Here is a 23,380-nt window from a genome sequence, read left to right as displayed (position 1 = left end):
AACCAAAATTCTTGTTATTAATCCCTAAATGCATGACCTTGCACTTTTCACTATTAAATTTCATCCTATTACTATTACTCCAGTTTACAAGGTCATCCAGATCTCTTAGGATACTTTGCAGTTGTGCCTTGAATATTGTCTCCCTGAGAATCGGCTAGGTGTCCTGAACTCCTTTTTCCTTAGATCTTTTTCCTATTAGACCTTACCTACCAGTTCTATGCATTTGTTAAAATTTATTTTTTTAAGTCCATTGACCTGCTGCTTGGGTGACCAGATGTCCCGATTTTGGGGTCTTTTTCTTATATAGGCTCCTATTACACCCTACTCTGTCCTGATTTTTCACACTTGCTGTCTGGTCACTCTACCTGCTGCTGCTGCTCTCCCTCCCTCCTTTCCTTGGAATCATGAAATCTATCATTTCACGATCACTTTCACCCAAATTGTCTTCCACCTTCAGATTTGCAATTCCTTCCTGTTGGTCAGGATCAAGTCTAAAATGGCTGTCCCCCTCGTTACTTCCTCCACTTTCTGAAACAAAAAAAAATGACCCACTACATTCCAAGAACTTTGTGTTTTGCTGTATTACTTTTCCAAAAGATATATGGATAGTTAGTCTCCCATTACTCTCAGGTCTTGTGTTTTGGGTATTTCTGAAAAAAACAATGAGGAGTCCATTGGCACCTTAAAGCTTAGCAGATTTATTTGTGCACAAGATTTCATAGGTAAAAAACCCACTTCTTCAGATGCATGCATCTGAAGAAGTGGGTATTTTACGCACAAAAGCTTATGCCCAAATAAATCTGTTAGGCTTTAAGGTGCCAACAGACTCCTCGTTGTTTTCATGGATACAGACTAACATGGCTACCTCCCTGATACCTGGATATTTCTGTTATTTGTTCTAGAAATGCCTCATCCAAAACCTCTTTCTGATTTGGTAGTCTCTAGTAGACCCCTACCATGATATCACTCTTATTTTTTACCCAGAGACTGTCAATTGGTCTGCCTCTCACCTTCTTCTGGACTGCAGAACACGTGCATATATTCTTGATGTATCATGTAACACCTCCTCCCTTTTTACCCTTCTTGTCTTTCTTGAACAAAATATACCCTTCTATACTATTCCAGGCATGAGACTTGTCCCACCAAATCTCTGTGATGCCAGTTAAGTAATAATTTAGCTTACGTACCAATATTTCCAGTTCTTCCTGTTTATTCCATGTACTCATTGCATTTGTACATAGACATCAAAGGTGCTGAGCAGATTCCCTCACTGACTTCCCTCTTGTTGGTCCTATGACCCTACTGTAATTTTCCCAAGATCTAACCCTTTATTCATTTCACTTTTTTATATGTATCAGGGGGCTTTTGACAGCTGCTGCCATTGAACCTAGCATAAAGCTTTCAACACTAGATTGGCAAATCGGTGAGTGAAGATGCTCTTCCCTTTCTTGGTCAGGTGGCCTCCATCTCTTCTCAGAAGACCATCCCAGAGCAGCACTCCTTGGTTGAGGAAGATGAATCCCTCTTGCTAACACTGTCAGTACAACCATGCATTCATCTCCATGAAGTGCATGTCCCTGCCTGGGCCCTTGCCTTCAGTTGGAAGGATGGACGGGAACACAACCTGTATCCTGACCCCTTTTGCCTTAGCTCCTAGAGCACTTTAGTCACTGCTGATCTGATCAAGGTCAGACCTGGCATTATCATTAGTGCCCATGTGGAAGGCCAGTACAGGGTAGTGATCAGAGGGACAGATGAACCTCAGCAACCTTTCTGTAATGTCTCAGACACAGACTCCAGGGAGGGAGCACACCTCCCAGGACATCATGTCAGGTTGGCAGATGGAAGCCTCCATTTCCCTCAGAAAGGAGTCCCTGACAACCCTCGCTCCGTCTCCTCCTCTTGGGTGTAGCGGACCTTGGAGGCAAATGGCTTCCCCTCCTCAGCTACTGGCATCTGCTTCTCACTCCTGTTGCCTGTACAGCATATCAGTTCTTCTCTTCGATGGACAGATGGCCTGAGTGGAAAGTAGAGCACTGTGTACTGTCTGAGGTGGCCAGTTAGCTGGTTGCCTCCTCACTGAGCAGCCAGTTATCCTTCCTCCTCTGGTGCTGCTGTAATTATCTATAGTCAGCTAGCATCCTCCATCCCATATGTCTCCATGTGAATCTGGTCAATGATGTCCTCAAGTTCCCAGTTGCTACACAGATGAGTCACCGCCTACTGCATCTCTTTTACCAGCTTCCGGAGGGAATCCACTGACAGATACCTCTACACCTGGTGATTCCCCCTACTTGGCTTTCATTGGCAGAGATATGCAGGCCACATTCCTGGTAAGTCAAGAGTAGGGCCTGGGTTGAAGCCACAAGGATCAGGGTGCCTGTCTGGTGGGGGCCCCTACAGGTGCAGGCAGAGGAAGAGCTAGCCTTTTCCTCCCAGGGTGGGTTCCTCTTTGTAGAGTACCTGTAAGTTAAGGAAACAAAAGAACTAAAAACCAACTCACAACCTGACCTCCCTGCTTCCCTCCACTGGTGAACTCAGGTTGCTAATTCCCTTGTCTTCCAGGTGCCTTCATCCACCATCTGTGTTGTATTGCTTTGTTCACAGTTTAGTACTATTGATAGGATCTTAGTTTTTATGTTGTTTTCTTGATGTTATTTTTGTTTGTATGATAGGTATAATAAAACTTACAAAATTGATACTAAGTCACATTCCTTTCAATAAGCTATGTGGGTCCAGACTCTCTGAGGACCTGGCTGGATATCAACAGGTCAACCTAAAAGCCTGATCAGCTCCCCATAATTAGTCTGGTTCTCACAGAAGGGATGGAAGAGAAAGAGAGCTCTCATTCTGCATTGAAACTGAGGCTATGTAAAAATCTTTCTGAATCAGTATAGCTATCCCTCAGAATCACCTCCAATTTAATAACACCAGATGTATGAAAAGCCAGAGAGTGATTTTGTCCCTCAGTCTTAAACAAACTAGCAGAAGATAAATTGCTGAGATGTGAATCAGTATAATCTTCATTTGCTGCCCAGCATGTGGGCTGGTACTGCACTGCAAAAAGAAGTAAGAGACTGAGACACATGAACTAGGAGCACACAGGCCCAGAGCCTGAAAAGTATTTAGGTGCCTAACTTCCACTGATTTCCCTACCCGCAAGACCTAGCCTTTAATGGGGCACACTGGGATGTGAACTAGCTTGGCTAGAAGAGGAGGCTACATCCTAATGCCCTGGCTATGTTGCTTAAATATTTAAGCCCTTTTTTTTGTAACAGCTGTTGACAAAAGCTGTTTCGTATTCAGAGGAACTGGAAGCCCTGACATCTGTTATGTCCAGGAAAGGACTAAGCCTATAAGGAACCTGGACAGATGGTGCAATATATTTCCCTGTGCTGTTGCAATGGACTATGGTAATATGGTGGTATGGATGTGTGTGTGGGGGGGGCTTTCAGAGCAGATCCCACAGACATTTTGCAACTTTGTACTTTGCCTGCATTTAGAACAACCTTCACTGGCCCGCCAGGGACCTAGTCCTGTAGCTCTTATTTGGCTGAGCAGTCCAGCTGATCTCAATGGCATTATTTACAAAAGTAAAGGCTGTATGGTATTGGGTTGTACCTGTGGATCTCTTTGTGAACCAAGGGTAGAAGAGAGTGAGTTGGTGGTTGAATTTAATTTTTAGTATGTGTGTGCATGTATTATTGTGGCAAGGCAATTCCTTTGCTGACCCAGCATTTCTCCTTCTGGTGGTGGGGGCCTGGAGTTAATCAGTCTTACTCCAGAAGATTTTAGTTCTTTTGCTTTAGTTTATTTTTACAATATTTACAAAGTGAGAATCAGGGTGGACTGGAGTAGTTCTCTTAAGCAAAAAACCAAACTCACAACTCTAAAGATATACATTTCCTTGTCCCCCTCGTGGGATGCTGACTTTCTATGCTGGCTTCTGGTTGCCAGCCCTTCCACAAGCAGAAGTAAATTTGATTGTTTCTCCTGTAGGGAGGAGAGCAGCTTTTTCCCTCTGCTGCCCCAAATCCAGGAATTGGAGCCTGAATGCTGATAGCTACTATTCAGTGTTTGATCTAATAGGAAGAACGGGCTCATTACATTCCTATACATTTAGCCATTGAGTTTGCAAAAAGCACCTTCATTATGTGAACCCAACGCAGTGATCTAATCATAGTAATCTAATCATAGACTATCAGGGTTGGAAAGGACCTCAGGAGGTCATCTAGTCCAACCCCTTGCTCAAAGCAGGACCAATCCCCTGAATCTGCAGCCAGTCTGAAACGTTAACTAATTAGCAAATTAACTGGATAGTTATATAGTAATCACAAACTTTTGCAGATCATTATGAGTGCTTTAGAGGTCTGGCAGCCACACTGGAGGAAGGGTGGAGACTGGGCAGTCTAGGGGCAGGAAAGGGTGAACTGGTGGGTGGCGTAACATTTCCCTTCCAGCCCTGTGGAAATTACCCAGCCTGAGCCTCAGTTATATTTTCCATGGAGGCTGGAAGCATGGGCCAAAGAAGATGTTACAGCCAAAGGGAGTCCTTAGTAACACAGTTCCAATGGAGCTGCACTGTGGTGGACGGTGTGGGAGACCAGGGCCAATCCAGAGGCAGAGGGCTTCTGTGTGGATGATCCAGGTCTCTGCTAATTGCTAGGGATCATCCAGATTTGTGGGCATGAAGGGATTCGTGTGGAGATTTCCTTCCCCAGAACCCCATCTCATGGGCTTTATTGTGGGAGGGGGTGATCCAGTGCTGTGTAGTGATAATAAATCTAGTAGAAAGAAGCCTACTGCTTAGGTCTAGTGGCCTAGTGCTGCTCAGCACCACAGGAAGTGAGTGCTCTTGAGTTCTACATGTCTGCCTTTGCCACTGAGACTCAATCCACATCCTTAGGCAAGTTACATCACTTCTTTATCTTCATTTCCCCTTTTGTAAAGACCATAGGTAACAACGCAGCCACCTATCTCAGAGGCATGTAAGAATTAATTAATATTAGTAAAATGCTTTGAAGGCAAGATCCAAGTATTGTTAATAATTTACCTCCAATTTGCACTGTGCCTTAGAAGACAGAAGTAATTTATCATGTAATGATCCAGTACTTACCTAATGCCAACTCAAGCCCATGAATGCATGTGCAGGCTTGCACTGACATTAATGGAAACTGCTATATAAAGGCTTCCAAGTAGAACTGGTCTAGAATTTTTCGATGCAACAAAAACTTTTGGCAGAAACGTAATGATTTTGATGAGACTTTCATTGGAAAGTTTTCTCAGGTCTAGGCTGGAACTTCTAGAGCAGTGGTTTTCAAACATTTTTTTCTGGTGACTGAGTTGAAGAAAATTGCTGATGCCTGCGACCCAACGGAGCTGGGGATGAGGGGTTTAGGGTGTGGGTGGGGCTCAGGGCTGGGGCAGAGGGTTGGGGTGCAGGAGTGAGGGTTGTGGGGTGGGGGGACTGGAATGAGGGGTTCAGGGTTTGGGATGGCTCAGGGCTGGGGCAGGGGATTGGGATGCGGGAGGTGGTCAGGGCTGGGGGTGAAGGCTATGGGGTTGGGCCAGGGATGAGGGGTTTGGGGTGCAGGAGGGGACTCTGGGTTTGGGGGGGCTCAGGGCTGGGACAGGTGGTCAGGGTATGGGACGGGGTCAGGGCTCTGGGCTGGGGGTGCAGGCTCTGGGGTAGGGACAGGGATGAAGGGTTTGGGGTGCAAGAGGGGGCCCTGGGTTTGGTGGGGCTCAGGGATGGGGCAGGGGATTGGGGCATGGGTTTGGGGTGCAGGCTTGCCTTGGGTGGCTCCCAGTCAGTGGCACAGTGGGGGTACTAAGGTAGGCTTCCTGCCTGTCCTGGCACCACAGACCATGCTGCACCCTGGAAGTGGCCAGAAGCAGGCCCAGCTTCTAGGTGGAGGTATGCAAGTGGCTCCACACGGCTCCTCCCAGCTCCCATTGGCTGGTTCCTGGACGATGGGAGTGCGGAGCCAGTGCATGGGGCAAGAGCAGAGCGTGGAGCCCCAGGGCCACTCCACATAGGAGCTGGACCTGCTGCTGGCTGCTTCCAGGGCGCAGCACAATGTCAGAACAGGTAGGGACTAGCCTGACTTAGCCGGGCAGCACTGCCGACGGGACTTTTAACGGCCCGGTCAGCAATGCTGACCAGAGCCACTGCAACCCAGGGCCTTACATTCCACAACCCAATACTGGGTCACGACATGCAGTTTGAAAACCATTGTTCTAGAGACAGAGAGACACCCACCCCAGTGTCGCCAATTGGTTAGGGTGCTCACCTGTGATTTGGGAAACCTATGAGTAAGTAGGGATTTGATCCTGGCTCTTCCCCATCCAAGGAGAGTACCCTAACCACTGGGCTACTGGCTATTCTGGGAAAGCTCTTTTGCTCTCCTGTTTTCATGACACGTTTCAAAAGATCTTGGTTTCATTCTTATGTGGAACAAAATTTGAAACAGTGACATTTTTCACAACATGGCCAGATCTACTTCTCTTGGCAAAATTTAGCTCTATATAAATACTCAGCCGCTACCTGGTTTAACACATGAAATTAGTATTTATAGGATATGAGTGTCTTGTGTATTATGTTACCCAGATCCCATGCTGAACACAGTGATTTAGATTTATAAATTACATAATGTGTATGCAATTTAAAATCTATTTATTAATATATGAATTTAAAAAATGATAGAGAGAGCTACAGGGTTTTTCAGCTTATAAGGCAACATGCATGGAGTTTTCATTTTCTTCTTCAGACTATTCCAACATACGCCTGCATAGGATTTTTCTCCTATTGTTTACCCCATTCATTCCCATACCTAGGCACCAAATGCAAACATAATCAGAAGTATTTGCTGGGCTACAAAAGGGCAGGTTTAAGTTTCAAGGGAACTAGATTTAGTGCAGAAAGGCAAAGAGACCTATAAACATAAGTAGCTGTTAGAGGAAATGGAGAGAAAAAAGTGGTGCTTTAGCTCAGCTCCCTAATTTATAGGTGAGAGAACCGCAGCCTGCAGACATGTCTACCTGCTTCCTTACTGTCAGCAGCTGAATGAGGGTGAATGTGAATAGTTCTGGTTAGCCCATAGGTAGCTCTGCTATGGAGAGGGAAGCTGGTACCCACCGTAATAACCTGCAACAGAGTCATCCTTCCTTTGTGCAGTACATGAAGACCTGTAAGCAAGACTTCATGAATGTGTCATTTAAACCCTTTCTGGAGCTCTAGACACATTTTACTTCTATGGTTTATGAAGACAAAGCCCATACACATCAAGGGGTGTGATGGGGTGTACCTACCCTGCACTAGCCCCGAAAGGGTTAGCTATGCTTTGCAGGCTGAGGAAGCCCCACTCCTCCAACTCTGCTGGGCATGCTCAGCCTGGAGGCAGAGTATACAAGGAAGCACCCCAACTTGCTCCAGACAGGCTGCTGAAGTGGGAGGATGCAGACTTTTGGCTCTCTCCAGGGAGCTGCTACAAGTGCAAAATACAGAGCCAGAGCACATAGAGTTCCAGACAGACTCCAGGCTGCCTCTTGAGCCTAGAGAAGAGACCATGCCAGCAGGAGCTATGCCACTTGAGGACCCCAGAGACCTGGGGGAACTATGGAGCATTGCAGAGGGAGAAAGGATAGGAAGCAACCCAGGGGACTTAGACTCTTCTCTGGTGAGTGAACCGGGGAACCAATCACTGTGTTTTGGGAGGATCCCCACTGACCCAGGGTGAGCACACCCACCACTGCCAGGGCCCTGGGCTGGGACTTGGAGGAGAAGAAAGGGCCTGAGTCCCCCTACCCTGGGTGCCACACACCCCTGACTGGTGCCCCACTTCCCCAACAGGCTAATAGACCACACAATTCCACAGGGTGGAAGACTTTATTGACTCTGACCATTATACCATGCTGCCCTGGGTGGAAGGGTGACCTTATTGATGCTGGCCACTAGGCCATATGACCATGTTTATATTAAGGTGCAACAGCATAAGAACTAACTGTCTGTGGTACAGTCTTTTCCCTTCTTTTTGACCACACATGACCCAACACCCTAGCATGGAGTTTACCTATCCTACGACAAGGGGGGAAGAAATATGCCCATCTGAACAAAGCATTCTTGTCAGCAGCCAGAGAGACTGAAATTCAACAGGTTAATGTTGGTGCCAATGTAGAGGATTCCCAATTTGAGGGCCAAACTCTGTTATGCATGGATAGTAACAAGCACGAGGAAGTCTTAATATTTTTAATATCATTGTCCAAGTTTTTACATGGGGTACAAAAGCCTCCAGAAGCCTAATTGCAAGCATCTAATGTTAAAGGAAGGAAAGACTGATGAGTATGAGATGGCAAAGGGAATGAAGTTCATCAGGTGGGGAAGCAATGAGGAAATCAATCACTGTTGTGGGAGCCAGACAGCCAATCAGGGAGATGGCAGTTGTACTGCTTGTTCCAACACAATGGAGAAGTGGTTCTCAACCTGTTTATCTGTGTGGGCCACATTCACACAATATATACATTACCTGTACATCAACAGAAAAAATAAGGTTTAGTATTTATTATATGACAGCAATACAATTCAGCTTGAGATAGTACCTTTCATTTCAACACAGGTAAATGTCTACCAAGAGAATTTTATTTTAGCAAAATAAGTCAATACATTAATGATTAGAAATTAATTTGTTGTAAGGGTGGCATGGCATGGTGTATTGCCACCTTCACTTGTGTGCTGCTGCTGCGGCTGGGTTGAGCACCTGGAGACTGCAGCTGAGGAGCCTGCCTGCAAGGTTTGGGAGCCTGGCCTAGTGCAGGGCACCCCCCCTGGGACTGCCCCCCAGTCCCTGTCCAGGCTGTCCCTCCATCACCCCACCCCCTAAGACTATCCCCCCTGCATCTAGAGCCTTCACCACTGGGCTGGCACATGTGCCTGCCCTGCAGAAACAGGGTGCCCTGTCCAGGGCAGCACGGTTCCCCCAAGGGACTGTCCCCTCCAACATCCAGTTATCAACCCAGGGACTGCCCACTCCAGCACTCTGGCATCTACCAAGGGACTGCCCCCTCCCCCAGCACCAGTCTTCCATCCAGGGACTGTGCCCCAATATCTAGCCTGCCATCCAGAGACTACCTCCAGCCACCAGTCCCCCCCACCTAGAGTTTCCCCCATCCACCAGCTGCACCCACCTTCCTGTGGCCCTAGCCCCCTGTTCCCTATCCCCATGCTCGCTGGTCTCCTACCTTGGCTGCCCATAGCTAAGCTCTACAGCCTGCCCTGACCGTCAGTGGCTGTGGTCCTAGTGCTGGGGAGCATGTTCCAGCTGGGGTCACTGGACCCACAATTCTGCAGGGTGGGTGGGTGATGATCACCCTGGCCTCCTGCCGATGCTGCTGGATACAATCCTGCTGGGGGGTAGGGGGCTGATGCCACTGGGCCCGATCATGCCCAGGGTAGTGGGGGGGGGCATGATGCTGGGCCTGATCTTGCACAACCCCATTTGTGCACCGACTCTGTCTAGGGCAGGTGCCCCTCCCGGCCTACCCTAGTTACAGCCCTGAGAATGTCAAATGGGCCACAGCTGCATGCTGATTGGGCCACAGGTTTAGAACCACTGCAAGGAAAGCTCACACAGTTCTCACTGGATCTCGGGTGAAGGTTCAGGATTGGCATGTACCATGGCATGCATCAAGAGTCTCAGGGTGACACCAGGGGACATGGCCAAAACTTTGGTTTGTGTCTGCCAAATTCTCTGAGTGGGCTTTGCCAAGTAATGGAGTCACTACACTTCCCACTCGGACTGGGACTGGGATTGTTTTCGGCGTTGGCTTCCAGGATAGTGGATTCTCAGTCCTATTGACTTCAGGAAGACCTAAGCATGTGCTTAAAGTTAGGCATATGCTTAAGCACCCTTCCTGAACCTGGGCCTAAATGTACAATATTTTTTTTTCTTTAGCAGAGGATATCTGAAGAGGCAAAAATACTGCATGTTTAGGCCTAGCTTCAGGGCAAGTGCTTAAGCATAGGTCTAACGTTTTAAGCATGTGCTCAAATCCTATTGAAGTCAATAGGACTTAATAATGTACTTAAGTACTTTCCTTAAATACTATGGTGGGTACTATAGAAAAACCCTATGATAAACCAAAATGAATAAAGAAATGGAATGAAAAGCTGTTCCAGAGGAGCATGCTGTGAAATCTGAAGGTAGAAAAATTTTCCTTTTCAGAATGTGAAAGCAAATGGAACACTGTTCATAGGCCAAATGTATGAAGGATATTTCTGAGTTTTTTTCCTATCCCCAGACCTCTAATATTGCAGTTGTGTTGAGTCTGATTAGCACGTTAATTCCGTATAGACTTTTACCTTCAGCGTGTGTTAAAACCCAGTCTCCTCAAATGCTTCACTATGTCTCAGTCTTTGTATTATTGAAATATTCATTGTGAGAGATGTAACTTGGGCTGTTGCTAAATGATTGGTATTCGTGGCTGCTACGCCTGAGGGGATTTGGTGAGATCAGCTTCATGTAAGAAGCGATTCTGACCAGGCTAGAATTCTTCAGTAATCTGTGGAAGCAGGTTTCTCATGATTAGCACAATAGGCTGAATTATAAAAATAATGGAGTGGTTTTTGTCTCAGATGTCTTTTTATTGGAGTTCTATATTCACATTGTTTTGAATGGAGTAAGGCAAAATGACATCTTTGCTGGATATATTAAAGACTGGCTAATGGAATTCTCATTACCAAACACACTTTTGCATAATACAGCTGATAACATCATATCTTTCAAGCAAAACAAATCTCTAGGGCTTATTTGGGTTGCACATATCGATCCTCCTGCTTTACATACTGTCATAAACAGATAAGAAAAGTTAATAGCTCAGAAGTACTTTATATCTCTTTGACTATAAAGGGTTAACAAGTTCAGTAGGCCTGGCTGTCACCTGACCAGAGAACCAATCAGGGGACAGGATACTTTCAAATCTTGAGGGAGGGAAGTTTCTGTGTGTGCTGTTAGTTTTTGGTTGTTGTTCACTCTGGGGGCTCAGAGGACCCAGACGTGCAACCAAGTTTCTCTCCAATCTCCTTGATACAGGTTCTTATAGATTCCAAATAGTAAGTACTAGATAGAAAAGCGAGTTAGGCTTATGTTTGTTTTCTTTATTTGGCTGGAAGAGTTTAATTGTGTATTTGGCTGAAAGGAGTTCAAATTTGTATTTTGCTGAAAGGATTTAATTGTACTTGAATATTAGGCTGGAGAGTACTTCTATAGCCTATAGCTAAAAAACCCAGACCTGTTCCATTTTACATTTACAAAGGTAATTTTTACTGTTTTTCTCTCTTTAATTAAAAGTTTCTTGTTTAAGAACCTGATTGTTTTTATTCTGGTGAACCCAGGGAATGGGTCTGGATCACCAGGGAATTGGTGGGGAGAAAGGAGGGAAGGGGGAGAGAAAGGCTAATATTCTCTCTGTGCAGGATCTACTTTCTCTCTCAGGAAGAGTCTGGGAGGGGGAAAGAGAAGGGGGAGAGAAGGTGAATTTTCCTCTCTGTTTGTGATTCAAGGAGTTTGAATCACAGTGATCTTCCAGGGAACCCAGGGAGGGGAAGCCTGGGAGAGGCAATGGTGGGGGAAAGGGTTACTTTCCCTGTGTTTAATCGCGAGGGTCTGGGTCTTGGGTTTCTCGGCAAAGGTTTTTTGGGGGGAGCCAAGTGTACCAGGCACTGGAATTCCTGGTTGGTGGCAGTGCTACAGGTTCTAAGCTGGTAATCAAGCTTAGAGGAATTCATGCTGGTACCCCATCTCTTGGACACTAAGGTTCAGAGTGGGGAATTGTACCATGACACATACAAAGGTAGCTTTTCAGTAATTGGTGTAAAACATTCTCTGGACACACTGAAACTGTTGCTATTGTTAACTGAACTTGTATAGAGGAGCCATGATTAAGCTATATTAATGGTACATTTATATTAACAGCAGGGTGACAGTAATAGATACCCATATCTTAATCATACACACCTCTAACTTGATATAACGCTGTCCTCGGGAGCCAAAAAATCTTACTGCATTATAGATGAAATTGTATTATATCGAACTTGCTTTGATCCACCGGAGGGTGCAGCCTGCCTGCCCAGAGTGCTGCTTTACTGCATTATATCCGAATTCATGTTATATCGAGTGGCGTTATATTGGGGTAGAGGTGTATATAGACCTGCAACTGAATAGAGAGCCCATAGTTCCTTTCTTAATTTGTGCAACTTCACCAAATAGTATTGTTCACGGATAAACAGTTTTGGAATAATGTTATGGCAGAGTACAAGGAATGTTAGTTGTTGGGAAAACAAAGGGTCTGAAAGGAGTTGCTGCCTTTTCTGGTGGGTGTGTTTGTATGTGTGGTGGTTTTATTTATTTATAAATAAAATTGTGAGAATTTTATGTTCCTGAAAACTTCAACATCTTAGTCTGTCCCTAAAGGGAGAATTGGGGAGTTAGTGTTTTTCAATTGTTTGGTTACATTGTATCATAATAGGTAGAGCTGTGTTGTTACCTAACACACATATTAGGCACAGTATATACTATGTTAATAGGTATTATGTGCATAGTATTAATAGAAAGCATTGGGAAGTTATGTTAACTGAATGTATTCTGTTCATCCATGTCAAGTGTCCTATAACACGTTGCAAAGCCGAGAGCTTAAAAGCTTGGGACTGGAGACTCTCAGGGCTGCCAGGCTCTTGGCTTTCAGTCAGCTCCGGGAGCCAGAAGCCTGGAAGCACAAGCTGCCGAGGAGCTGGATGGGCAAGCTAGCAAGAAAACAGACCAGTTTCCTGTGGCAACAAGGCAGATTTTGAAACCCACATGTTTTCCACAGCAACGTAATTGAGAGCAAATGGTCTCAGTGGAATGTTTAGATTTCAGCAACTTGCTACGTTCCAATGGAGAATTCCCAAGCAGCTTTAATAACAGGGTTATCCCCACTTAGTCTGACTCTAAGTAAGAGGTGTCATTGAACCCAGTGAGGGAAGGGCTATTTGTGGAGATGCGACTTCGTAAATTGCACCCAGTTAGTATGGGATGGGTGCCTTAGAAAATGCATCATTGATAGTATTAGATGCATATCAGTTAGCGATATGGCAGGCAGGCACAGTTGTAGGAAAGTGACCTTTATTAGACCTGCTGAGTGACCAATGGTACGTGACAAGGCTCCAGAGATTGAGTGCAAGCAGCCCCTGTTCCAGCTTGAATCACTGAGCTCCTATTTCTCTAGCTTCTCTCCTGCTAATTCTTCTCTAATTCCACTCATCATACTACAATCTTATTATTCCTTGGGAAAGCTAAACACATAGGTTTCTGATAGGACCTGGACATCACCTTTTTGTTACTGCTATGCTCCTAGCCATGGATATAATGGACCAAATTCTCTATTGGTGTAACTCTATTCACTTCAATGAAGTTACTTTAACAGAACATTTTGGGCCAATGGTACACTGGAAAGGAAACTCATCCCATGTGCAACCAGAAGTGAAACCCACAATGGTGTGATAATGACAGATCCATAGGAATGCAGTGGGCTTTATGTCTGGAGGTATAAGAGTTATATTTTCCTATTTGGTAAACCCTGATTAAACATCCTCACCTGTGTTGCTAATAGCCATTAAATTAAATGGCTCAGAGGGCCAAATTCAGCTTTCTGACTGATGAAAATCTGCAGTGAACCCAATGATAACAATGGCATTACACTGAATTTGCACCTGTAGAGCTGACAGCAGAATGTAGCCCTTGTTTTTGGTTATTTCTTGCTGTATGTGACTAAGATGTCCTCCATGATGTCAGTACAATGCTGGGGAAAAGTTTGCTTGTTAACTGGAGCTCCCTCTAGTGGCTATTTGGTTCTCTCTGTAGCAGCAGCTCACAAAATTCCTCCCATTAATGCTGGGTAATAGCTGTTGCTGGGATTTTTATTTATTTATTTTTAATTATTTACTGATAATGTAGTGACTCTTTAAATTTAAAGATCTCTAAAATCCCCAGGTTTCCCCCTGTCTAATTCTAATTACTTCAAAACAGGTTGGAATTTGATGGCCTAGTAAAATGGCTGGCCCTTTTAACCCTGGCACAGTTGAGAATGATTTAGAAGATTCAGATCACATGAAACTCTATTAACTTTATGGGCATGTGTGGGTAATTATATTAAATGGGGAAAGAAGTGAGATGTGTTTTAAAAATTGTAAGTAAAAGCTATTTTATTTGTTGCAGTGTGAGGCCTAGTCTACACACAGATTTTATAATCGTTATAACTATTAGTTTGAGGTGTGACTTTTTTTAACATAACATAACAGCCACATGGGTCCATTTTCATGACTGAAGGCTAAGGGTATGCAGTGTATCCTTTTTTATATTGAATAATCCCTGACTCCATGATTAGCCCCATTAAAATGAAGGGGAATGCTCTTGAAGTCAGGTACTGCCTCATGACAAGGTGGCAGAATCAGTCCGAAAATTATCTGCATGTTGTCTAAGGACAGCTGAAGCAGGGGCAAGGCTGGGATGTAACCCATAACCCAACTTACTAGGAATGGCAGAAAAGGAAAGATTGCAAATGTCCTAGGTGTAGTGGCTTAAGTTGTTACACTTGAAGGTGAAACGGAGAAATTCCTAGGTTGGCCCCTAGTCTGTTTCTCTAGCAATTAGGTGAACTGTAGGTTTCCTGCTCAGGATGTGTCCATAGTGTGTCTTGTAAGGGGCCCCTCCCTGTTGGCCCTCCACTGCTGCAACAGTACAATCTGCCAAAGAAAATGAACTCCCCAAATTGTTTAGTTTTTAGGTCGCATGATTTTTAAGCCAATCATAGTTTCAAGGGACAGAGTCACGATTTTGAATGGCCGGGGTTGGCAATACTGCATCGTTGGCATACCATACTCACTGGTTTTACATGTTGAAAGCACAAAAAGTCACAATCAGCCCTTCCTCTTTCCAAGGTAGGTAGACTGAGCTCAGTGCAATGTAACACATCAGAATCTTTCAAATGAATCCTTAAAAATGGGCAGATTCTCCTCTCATCACACCAGCGTCACTCCGTGGACTTCACTGGAGTTACTTCTAATTTACACTGGTGTCAGAATCAGGCCCCCTACTGAAAGTCCTATGGCTCTTCCCATAAAGGCAGAGATTTACCCTGGCATTCCTAGCCAAAGCGTTCCCCTCACTCCACTGTTGTGAGGTGTGCTGGTGAGTTGCTGCCCATTTCAGTAGTGCTGAATGTGTCCTGGGCTTCAAGATGGAAGGTGCTGCGTATGAGCATGTTTGACTATTATTAGAATCAATGGAAGACCCACACTCAGAGCAGTAAGGAGCACTCCCAACATGGCAGAGGGTGGGAGACTCTCACTTGCAAAGCAAGGTGAGTTTCAGAGTTTCTCTCTAATTGTGAGGATGAAAATGGAAAAGAGGAGTTGAATTTTGGTAGATATGGGAGAGGCAAGAGACAGAAGTAGGTGAAGGTAGAGAGGAATGAGTGGGAGAGAGCTTGTGAAGCATAGGGGGTTGGAAGGGGATCCAGGACTTTCTAGAATCAAGGGGCAGCAGAATCTCTCTTGCTGGCCAGGTAAGTGCAAGGAGTGAAAGGATGCATTAGACAGGTAAAGCATAGAGTTTAATAAGAATGTTGATAATCACCAATGGGGCAGAGATGATGATGTGATGGCAACTCAGTGTGTGCTAAAGTAAATGACAAAGAAAATAAGAGTCAAATAGATCTAAAAAGGAAAAACAAAGTTAGCCCAGCACAATCATTTTTCACGATCTGTGGCTGTCATAAATGCGTACTAGGCAACACAGCCGTCATGGAGTGCTGAGAAGGAGAGTACAGTAATAAGGCTGCCCTCACAGTGGCAGCTGGCTGGAACCAGGAAAGGCCAGGCCGTCATTTCTCAACACCAGAAGCCCAGATCAATGCAACGTGCACAGGCTTGACAGCGAAATGATAGAAAGGAGCCTTAATTGGAATTCACAATGGAGTGAAATACCCTGGCTAGATTTATGAGGCTTCCCCACTTTTGAACAGCTTCACTTCTGTTTTCCTACCATTGGAAAAGGAGACAGCAGCCATTTCAAATCAAGCCCCTCCTGTGGCCTCCCGAACTCTAGCTCCTAATTTATTTATCTACAATGGTGCAGTTAAGCGCCTCTCGAATATTTATTTCTGCTGCTGTTTACTTGTATACTAAATACTAATCTTTGCTCCTCTACAGCCTCCTAAGCTCCCATACACTGGCTCTTCCCACCAGAGCCGGAGGAGCAATTTCACAGTCTTAACTAGATGTTATCATCATTTCTATTTTAATGTGTTATTGCTAATTTGCCTCCTGAGTCCCCTAACTTCCAATTGAATGGCGCTCAAGGGCTGCCTTCCTTTTAAAAAAAATATATTTTTATAAAGGAAAAGACATAAACAAAGGGAGGAAATAAATATCAGTACCTAAGCAGCTCCAAAAGTAAGGCAGCAGAGAGACGGTCTATGGCCTCTTCCACTGACTGGCAGCACTTTTCCCTCTTTTGTACTGCACTGGAGAATGTTGCCTGGCTTCGTCCGGTAACCTGGGACTTCTTCATGTGCTCTGCAAGATTTGTTTAACTCCTCCTGTCCCAGCAAGGAAACAGAAGAAAAGGCAACAGGACTCCAAGGGGCCTTGAAGACACAGTCCCAGAACCTCAAAGGCATTCAGGTGCCCATTGAAATCAATGGGAGATAGGGACCTGAATACCTCTGAGCAGCTGGCCCAAAGTGGACAGAGATGGAGGGGAAGTGTTTTGCACCTTATTTTTATTGAGGGGCTTCTGTGCCCCTATGAATCATTGCAAGAGCACAGGTCCACCCTTGTCATGCCACCCCCATCCATTTGCTCCCTGCCTTGGGCTTGCCATCACCCTGCTGTGAATTCCTCCAGCTCCTAGGTTGTGTAGAGATGGTACAGCTGGCTCTGTGCCTAGCCTAGGGGCCTCCTGCACCGGAGGTATTCCCATAGAGGACTTACATGTGCCCTATGGCTCTATGGGCTCAAGCCACACAAGTCTAGTGCTAAGGCAAGCTTTTAAAGACTTCCACAATGAGAGTCAAGTTGGGTAGGGTGTGACAGGGCAATACCCTGTCCCCACTCTCTGATGCCCCCCAAACTGCTCAGACCCACTTTCTTTTAGTGTTCAGTCTGTATTTTATTCTAAACCCTTCCACCAACACCTGTACAGCAACATCTTTGCTTTTAATTCTTGCATCTACCAGTCCTGCTTTACCACAGCCCTAGGAGGAAAGGTGCTTTCCCCACCTTGGGAGCTCTTTCCCTGTGGCCAGTCACACTCATGGTCCCCCTCCCTCTGCTGTAACACTTCCTTCCCGGCTTTTATCAGGGTAGCCAGGGGAGGCCTAATTGGTTCCTTACCTCCCCTAGCCTCTCTTGCTGATTGAGCAATTAACTAATCAGCCCTCACGGGGAAAATAATTGTGGCTACAGTGATCAGAGTGCTGACCAACCAGTCAGGCCTCTGCACTCTGTCACAGGGGGGTTGTGACAGAATGCAGCCCTGTGTTCACACCCTATAAACCATTGCAATAATATTTGTACAAAATATGCCTTGTGAAGTATCATTTGAAAACTAATAACTTGCTGGTCAATAATATCATGGGTGACTTGTATGCAGCAGCATTGTATGTAAAGTTAAGAACATACACTGAAATCATGACTTTACCAGATAAGTCTGAGGAGGGGGGGTCAAGCAGTTTCAGAAAGACAAAGGATGAGCTGATGCCCCTAGTCAAGTGCCATCAGAATTGATGGGCCATCACCTATCAAGTGGCTACTTTTTGGCAAGAAAGAGGGAGAAGGAACAAACAGATCTGCATCTTAGCAAACAAGAGTATGGAACTTCTTTCACCACCAGACTTCTTGCCTGTGTCCTCACAGTGGGCATGACCTATGTCTAGGCATAACTTTCAGGAAAATGCATTTCAAAGGGTGACCGAACTATAAAAATGAGGGACTAACATGCTCCAAGTTCTCGCTCCTTGTCCATCTCTCTCAGTTTCACCTCAGAAGACAAAAGAAACAATGGTTGAACCGTGGGAGCAGATCCTGGCCTGAGAGTTTGGTCCGCAATGTTATTGGAAATATGGAAAGGGGACTTCACCTTGAACCAAGTCTAGTTTCTTAAGTTTAGTGCTAGGAAGCATTTTATCTTTATTTCTCTTGTTGCCATTTCTGACATCAGTGCCTTAGGTTTTAAGTGACGACCAGCATATCTCCTTGTAGTTAAATAAAAACAGGGGAGAGGCAGTGTAAGCTCATCTCACACATTGACCCTAACCTGTGAGAATCAGCCCTTCCCTTCAAAGACCACCTCTGGGGGCAAGAGGGAAATCAGTCTCCCTGACCCCTTCATTCCTTGTCCCCTCCATGGGCCACAGGGGCCAATTAATGCCAGCTGCTGTGGTGGTTTTTCTTATGTGGACTGTAGTCTATTAGGAAGTGAGCTGATACCCGCCCCCCGCCGCAACTCATTAGTGATGTGTGATACCATGCAATTGTGGCTGTGGTGCTGGATTGGAGCTCAAGACCTGGATAGGCAAAGCTCTGTAGAGATGGCCTGAGTCAGCCAATACCCTACAGCCCTCATGTTAACTGCTCACAACTGGAGCCCTGCTCTAGTGCTTAGGGAGCCAGGAACATCTAGGTGTGTGACCGGCCACCATAAAGGCCTTCCATATGAGTTCTCTGAAAATATATAATGCCTGAATGGTTGGGCATTTGGGCCTCCGATCAACCTGACCAGCCCCAGCCCAGTTTTCCCTGTCAGCTGTGTAGGGGTGTAGCATCAGACAGGAAAGGGTTAAGGAGTATAGTGTACATACACCTGGGCTCTAACCTATCAAGCCTAGCTACAGATAGATATAAAAAAGGGACTGAGCAGTGGTAGTTCATACAAGCAGTTTAGCTTGGTTGTAGGCTGTGCCAGCCCATAAAAAATACCCCACTCAGGTGCCAACCACCCCCTTTACACTTCACCAGGCTGCAGTGCAAACGGATTGCATTTCCCATGCTGACAGGGTGAGGAGGCATGATTCCTAATGCACATTGTGTGTGGCAGTTACAGACACAGCTTTGAAGTCAATGAGGCAACTGTTCTGTGCAAATTACACACCAGTTACTGAAAACCCCCTTTGCTGAGTTTTAACTGTGCTGGAATGGAGCCTGGTTCGCAGTCTAGCTGCAGTTAGCATTGGAGCCTTCAAACCGCTATAAAAACTCTTTTTACGCAATCTGTTTGTGTTTAGCTAACAGGCAATATAACTGCTGTCCTCTTCAGTTCACATGAATTATGTAACTCCTTTTATTAAGGATGTTGCACAGACATTCTTACCGCAAACAGCAAGCACTGCTGTTGGTACCGGGCAAATTAGTTGAAACAATAGTTAAGAATAAAATTGTCAGACACATAGAAAAACATAAACTGTTGAGCAATAGTCAACATGGTTTCTGTAAAGGGAAATCGTGTCTTACTAATCTATTAGAGTTCTCTGAAGAGGTCAACAAACATGTGGACAAGGGGGATCCAGTGGACATAGTGTACTTAGATTTCCAGAAAGCCTTTGACAAGGTCCCTCACCAAAGGCTCTTAATAAATTAACTGTCATGGATAAAAGGGAAGGTCTTTCATGGATTGAAACTGGTTTAAAGACAGGAACAAAGGTAGGTTAATGGTAAATTCTAGAATGGAGGGGTAACTAGTGGAGTTCCCCGCATCGTCCTAGGCCAATTCTATTCAATTTATTCTAAATGATCTGGCGCAGTTGTACCGTGATGGTGGCAAGTCGATGTCTAAACTACTCAAGATAGTTTACGACAAGCAGTTGTGAGACTTCAAAAAGATCTCACAAAACTAAGTGATTGGGCAACACAATGGCAAATGAGTTTAATGTGGCGATAAATGATAACTACCGCACATTGGAAAATACCCCAACTATACTACATATGATGGGGCTATTTACTACAACGACTCAGTGGACAAGTTGGGGTATCGTGGATAGTTCTCTGAAGATGTCCCGCAGTGCGCCGAGGCGGTTCAAAAGCAACAGCATGTATGAATCCTAAAAGGGGATTAGAGAATAAGATGAGAATTATTATTGCCTCTATTAATCCATGGTACGCCCACATCGCGATACTGTGTACGTGTGGCTCTCCTTCACAAAGTATTCTGCACTAGAAAGGTCAGAAAGGCCACTTAATGATTTAGGGTTTGGAGAGGGTCCCATACGAGGCAAGATTAAAGGGCTAGGGCTCTTTGTTGGAAGGCGAGACTAAGGGGGTGATAGAGGTTATACATCTTGGGTGATGTTGGAGCATGGATAGGAAAGTTATTCTTATTCCCTATACAAGAACTGGCCCAATGAATTACTAGGTACGGGTTTAACAAAATAAACGGATTCTTCTTACACAATTACAGTCAACTTGTGGATTCTTACCTGAGGAGGTTGAGTGACGCTGGGACTATAACCATGTTTAAAGGGACTGGAATTATTCCATGGTGGTCAGTCCTAAATGGCATTAGCACGGATGTGCCCTAGCTTGCTTTCATCGAGGTGGAGTCGCTGCAGTGAGAGGATATTTATCATTGCCTGTTAGCTTCACTCCCTCTGGGGCACCTGGCATTGGCCACTGTCGGTAGGCAGATACTGGGCTAGATGGACTTTGGTCTGACCTGGTACGGCCGTTCTTATGTTCTCCTTGCATCCCCCTGCATAGGCTCAATTCCTTTCCCCCCCACATCCTCATCCCATCCCCACCTATGGGCACAGTACTTGACCAGCCATAGGGCTCTCCCCTCCTCTCACTCTCCCCGCTCCCAATCCAGTTCATTCGCCTTCCACATGCATTGACCCCTGCATTGTTCCATGTCACATCCACATCACTCTTGCTATGCATAGGCTCCACTGTGCTCTCCTTCCCCACCTCAATACACAGATCATTCCTTTCCCCATGCACAGATGCCAGCACTGTCCCTGGTCATGCCTAGGTCATTTTCACTATGTACTGCCTCCACTGCACTGTTCCTAGTCAGGCACAAGTTACTGTCCATCCACAGCCTCTCACACTCTACCCCCTCTCTATGAGCATTCCTCCATGTCCCCGTGATCTTTAGCCATTGTTTTCCCTCTGTAGCATCGTCCCAGTCCACTTGAGTCAGAGTCAGCTCCCAGGGCTATGATAATGTTATCAAGAGGAAGTGGAAAAAAACAAATCACAAAGCAACTGAAAACACCAACTGCCTCTGTTACTCATTGAACTTCCTGGCCCTAAAACCCTACAGATGTATTGAGTTTTACCCTGGATTTATTTTTCTAATGGAACAGGGGGAAGAAAACATAAAGAGTCATTTGCCTCCACCCTGAGAGAAGTCTAGGCCTATGCTTGGACCCTTACAGAATCAGGAGTTTAGATATTAATGAAGTAACTGATCCCACACTGACACAGATCTGTGAAATGAAACATGCCCAAGGGAGGGGGAGTTCCACAAAGTCCACAAGCAACTCTCCATACCTGTATCATGCCCCTCTGTGTTGGAAGCAGCTGAAATGCCGCCGCAGGAACATCCTCACCAGATAAGCCACTGGAAAGCACTTTTTCTCCCCACCACCTCCCTCTGTGAGCCCCCACCACCTGCATTGTTCTCTATTTTACATGTCCCAAAAGGGGATACAACAAGAATCTGTCCAGCCCAGAAGAAACAAATGCTAATCAAAGCCTTTTAATGCTGCCCCTCCATCAGCCAGAAAGGCTGCTGCTCAGAGGAGCTCCTTTCCTTGCAGGAACTAAGCAGGTAATATTGATTCAGCCTTTCTCCAGGCCTCTGGGGAGCAAGAACCTGGGACCTGTAATTGAACCTGACATGCCCATATGGTAGTGCGGAGCGCTAATCCCCTCACCCACCGTGCTGGCTCAAGGGATGCTTTTCTCTCTGTGTTCTGTCATTAATAATTCATTTGGCATATTGTGTAATGACTTTCTTGATCATTACGAATTCATTTGGGGCTAATGTGCATGTCATATCCACTGCTATGGGAGACAGTAAGGCAAAACAAACCAGCCAGCCAACCGGCATCTTTCTCACGCTGCTTTATTCATTGGTATGTCATTGCTTTGCTGTTGGTTGATTTTTCAATTAATCTTTTCAGGGTTGGGTTGCATTTATTAATATCTTTTGGGGTTGTTATTATTATTTTGAACCTTTATTTCCATCTGTTTGTCCATGTCTCACTGCTGGGCATTTGACAGATAGACCGACATATCATTCTGTCAGACAGGCATTTTCTCCCCTGAGTATCAGAAACAGGTGTGCCAGTGACTACAAAAGGATAGATCTAGGGACAGATTTTCAAAATAATCTCACCTACCATGTAGGTCCCACAATAAATGCCCAGATTTTCAAAATTCTCAGAACTCTTGGAGCTCAGCTCATTTGAAAAGCTGGCCATTAAGGAGTTAAGGACGGGTGAATGTCTCAGTGTAATTGTGATCTAGGCTGGTCTTCTGCTGAGCTCACCACGGAACAAGACAGCAGAGACAGTGCAAGAATCTTCTACTCACAGCTCCCTATCAATGTCTCATTCACTGGACCAGCTCTAAGAATGAGAAAGAAGTATAGGATCAAAATAGTCTTATATAGTCCTTGGCCTCTCTGCTGAGGTTCTGGCAATGGTGCTAGTTCTGAGGGTGCATGTTTATGATGTGGCCATCTTTCCATTAAAAACTGGCTGTGGGCTGAGACCATCAACCCATTTCCACATAAACCACTGATCACCTACAGATGGTATTGACTTTCAGTCACCGCTATATGGGGTTGGATCTGAACCAATGACTTAGAGGTGAAAGGCCCTGTAGTTTATTGTCAATCCCTGAGCTATCCCTTGCCACGTTCTACTCTTAAAAAAAAAAAAAAAAGAAAAGAAAAAATAGCTCTTAAGACATCATATCATGTGATTTGATAGTTGCAATGCAGTGGTTAGGATACTAGCCAGGGACTCAAGAAACCTAGGTTCAATTGCCTGCTCTGCCACAGATGTCCCATGAGACTTTGGACAACTCACTTAGGCCTAGCTCCTCAAAGGTACCTCAACGCCTAGCTCCCTCTGCTTTCAGTGAGACTTAGGGCTAGCGTACAGTACCGCGTTACATCAGCACAGCTGCATCGATGCAGCTGCGCCGCTGTAGCATCTCTGGTGAAGAAGCACTAAGCTGATGGGAGAGCGCTTTCCTGTAAGCATAATTACTCCACCTCAGTGAGAGGTGGATGCTACGTTGACGGGAAAGCCTTTCCTGCTGACTTAGTGCTGGTGTGGA

Source organism: Chelonoidis abingdonii, chromosome 1 (assembly GCF_003597395.2).
Source record: "Chelonoidis abingdonii isolate Lonesome George chromosome 1, CheloAbing_2.0, whole genome shotgun sequence".
Classification (NCBI taxonomy): domain Eukaryota; kingdom Metazoa; phylum Chordata; order Testudines; family Testudinidae; genus Chelonoidis; species Chelonoidis abingdonii.
Note: the sequence above shows the minus strand (reverse complement) of the source record.